Source organism: Oncorhynchus kisutch, linkage group LG15 (genome assembly GCF_002021735.2).
Source record: "Oncorhynchus kisutch isolate 150728-3 linkage group LG15, Okis_V2, whole genome shotgun sequence".
NCBI lineage: Eukaryota > Metazoa > Chordata > Actinopteri > Salmoniformes > Salmonidae > Oncorhynchus > Oncorhynchus kisutch.
Window position 1 is genome coordinate 1,199,225 of NC_034188.2, and position 4,053 is coordinate 1,203,277.

Here is a 4,053-nt window from a genome sequence, read left to right on the forward strand (position 1 = left end):
TCTCTTGGCAGTAGTACTGTAGACTACTTTATCACTGACCTCAACCCAGAGTCTCTCAGAGCGTTCACAGTCAGCCCACTGACACCCCTATCAGACCACAGCAAAATCACAGTCTACTTAAACAGAGCAATACTCAATCATGAGGCATCAAAGCCAAAGGAACTGAGTAACATTAAGAAATGCTATAGATGGAAGGAATGCAGTTTGGAAACCTACCAAAAAACTATTAGGCAACAACAAATTCAATCCCTTTTAGACAATTTCCTGGGTAAAACGTTCCACTGTAATAGTGAAGGTGTAAACTTGGCAGTAGAAAATCTTAACAGTATATTTGACCTCTCAGCTTCCCTATCAAATCTAAAAATCTCAAATAGAAAACCGAAGAAAATTAACAATAATGACAAATGGTTTGATGAAGAATGCAAAAATCTAAGAAAGAAATTGAGAAACCTGTCCAACCAAAAACATAGAGACCCGGAAAACCTGAGTCTACGCCTTCACTATGGTGAATCACTAAAACAATACAGAAATACACTACGGAAAAAGAAGGAACAGCATGTCAGAAATCAGCTCAATGCAATTTGGGAAATTGGAAAACACTAAACAAACAACAACACGAAGAATTATCTATCCAAAATGGAGATGTATGGGTAAACCACTTCTCCAATCTTTTTGGCTCTATAACAAAGAATAAAGAGCAAAAACATATACATGATCAAACACAGATCTTAGAATCAACTATTAAAGACTACCAGAACCCACTGGATTCTCCAACTACATTGAAAGAGTTACAGGACAAAATAAAAACCCTCCAACCCAAAAAGGCCTGTGGTGTTGATGGTATCCTCAATGAAATGATCAAATATACAGACAACAAATTCCAATTGGCTATACTAAAACTCTTTAACATCATACTTAGCTCTGGCATCTTCCCCAATATTTGGAACCAAGGACTGATCACCCCAATCCACAAAAGTGGAGACAAATTTGACCCCAATAACTACCGTGGAATATGTGTCAACAGTAACCTTGGGAAAATCCTCTGCATTATTATTAACAGCAGACTCGTACATTTCCTCAATGAAAACAATGTACTGAGCAAATGTCAAATTGGCTTTTTACCAAATTACCGTACAACAGACCATGTATTCACCCTGCACACCCTAATTGACAACCAAACAAACCAAAACAAAGGCAAAGTCTTCTCATGCTTTGTTGATTTCAAAAAAGCCTTCGACTCAATCTGGCATGAGGGTCTGCTATACAAACTGATGGAAAGTGGTGTTGGGGGTAAAACATACGACATTATAAAATCCATGTACACAAACAACAAGTGTGCGGTTAAAATTGGCAAAAAACACACACATTTCTTCACACAGGGTCGTGGGGTTAGACAGGGATGCAGCTTAAGCCCCACCCTCTTCAACATATATATCAACGAATTGGCACGGGCACTAGAAAAGTCTGCAGCACCCGGCCTCCCCCTGCTAGAATCCGAAGTCAAATGTCTGCTGTTTGCTGATGATCTGGTGCTTCTGTCACCAACCAAGGACGGCCTACAGCAGCACCTAGATCTTATGCACAGATTCTGTCAGACCTGGGCCCTGACAGTAAATCTCAGTAAGACCAAAATAATGGTGTTCCAAAAAAGGTCCAGTCACCAGGACCACAAATACAAATTCCATCTAGACACTGTTGCCCTAGAGCACACAAAAAACTATACATACCTTGGCCTAAACATCAGCACCACAGGTAACTTCCACAAAGCTGTGAACGATCTGAGAGACAAGGCAAGAAGGGCATTCTATGCCATCAAAAGAAACATAAATTTCAACATACCAATTAGGATTTGGCTAAAAATACTTGAATCAGTCATAGAGCCCATTGCCCTTTATGGTTGTGAGGTCTGGGGTCCGCTCACCAACCAAGACTTCACAAAATGGGACAAACACCAAATTGAGACTCTGCACGCAGAATTCTGCAAAAATATCCTCCGTGTACAACGTAGAACACCAAATAATGCATGCAGAGCAGAATTAGGCCGATACCCACTAATTATCAAAATCCAGAAAAGGGCTGCTAAATTCTACAACCACCTAAAAGGAAGCGATTCACAAACCTTCCATAACAAAGCCATCACCTACAGAGAGATGAACCTGAAGAAGAGTCCCCTAAGCAAGCTGGTCCTGGGGCTCTGTTCACAAACACAAACACACACTACAGAGCCCCAGGACAGCAGCACAATTAGACCCAACCAAATCATGAGAAAACAAAAAGATAACTACTTAACACATTGGAAAAAATTAACAAAAAAACAGAGCAAACTAGAATGCTATTTGGCCCTACACAGAGAGTACACAGCGGCAGAATACCTGACCACTGTGACTGACCCAAAATTAAGGAAAGCCTTGACTATGTACAGACTCAGTGAGCATAGCCTTGCTATTGAGAAAGGCCGCCGTAGGCAGACATGACTCTCAAGAGAAGACAGGCTATGTGCTCACTGCCCACAAAATGAGGTGGAAACTGAGCTGCACTTCCTAACCTCCTGCCCAATGTATGACCATATTAGAGAGACATATTTCCCTCAGATTACACAGATCCACAAAGAATTCGAAAACAAATCCAATTTTGAAAAACTCCCATATCTACTGGGTGAAATTCCACAGTGTGCCATCACAGCAGCAAGATTTGTGACCTGTTGCCACGAGAAAAGGGCAACCAGTGAAGAACAAACACCATTGTAAATACAACCCATATTTATGCTTATTTATTTAATCTTGTGTCCTTTAGCCATTTGTACATTGTTAGAACACTGTATATATATATAATATGACATTTGTAATGTCTTTACTGTTTTGAAACTTCTGTATGTGTAATGTTTACTGTTAATTTTTGTTGTTTTTCACTTTATATATTCACTTTGTATGTTGTCTACCTCACTTGCTTTGGCAATGTTAACACATGTTTCCCATGCCAATAAAGCCCTTGAATTGAATTGAATTGAATTGAATTGAATTGAGAGAGACAGAGAGACAGAGAGAGCGAGACAGAGAGAGAGAGAGAGAGAGACAGAGAGAGAGAGACAGAGAGACAGAGAGAGAGAGAGAGAGAGAGAGAGGTTAAAGCCCATAAAAGCATACCAAAGTCTTAAATACTTATTTGCCCCTCTCCATACCTCTGTCTGCTTCTGCCGGAGTCTCAGATGTCTCCGTCTGTCTGGACGGTGGTCTGATGTGTGGATGATGGTCACAGCAGAGGCTCTGTAGGTCAGTATGAAACTGTGGTAGTAGAAGTCTTGGTGATGTGGAGTCCTCAACCTGTGTGATCTCTTATATACGGTCCTGCCAGGAGGGCTGAGCCGCAGGTGGAAACTACAGACGTTAACCATCTAGAATGACAGTACAGGTGAAAGACTGAGCCATGGTGACATTCCCTAGGTCATATTCATCATCATTCAGACACAGTTCATTAGGAGGAAGTACAAACTCTATGAATTTCCCTTCTCATCAGTTGACAGTAATCTGACAGTCTTAAGACACAATAAGGTGTGGAACGTACACAAAGACACTTTGTCCAAAACATACAGCCTACTTTCCTGTAGCTGGTACACAGAGCTGGATTCTGGCTTCTCCTGCTATAGCCCCATCTACTGGTCAGTGGATTTCAGAGCCAGACACTCATCTAAACACACCTCATCACTTCATTATCACACGGTGATGCTTTGGGAGTCTGTGTGAAGTGAACTCAGTGTTGTAAGGGCAACATCCAATGTTGGAAGAAAATGATATTTATTCAAAGAGTAGGCTTCAGTGACTTTCACATTTATAAGGAAGGGTTTTTGATAAATACCAACTCATTGTAGTGTTTCCCATCATCTCAATCTCAATTTATTATCATCTCAATTTATTCTGCTTCCTTCTCTTGAACTTGGTTCTTAGGCGGCGCACCATTTTACAACACCAGACTGCCACATCTAGCAGGGTCAGGTTTAGTATCCATTGGGGTCAGCTGGGGGTGGAAAGGATATGTTTGGGACTTGGGCTTCCAAGT

General features: G+C 41.0%; 1 protein-coding gene across 1 annotated transcript in view; it reads right to left on the minus strand.

Annotated features, from left to right (window-relative positions):
* The window catches only part of LOC116353558 (probable alpha-ketoglutarate-dependent hypophosphite dioxygenase), a 20,250-nt gene extending 16,840 nt beyond the window's left edge, over positions 1-3,410 (minus strand). Inside the window, exon 1 of the mRNA XM_031789456.1 lies at positions 3,179-3,410. The gene's annotated coding sequence lies outside the window, so the exon portion shown is untranslated. The remainder of the gene's footprint in view (positions 1-3,178) is intronic.
* Between the last annotated feature and the right edge of the window lie 643 nt (positions 3,411-4,053).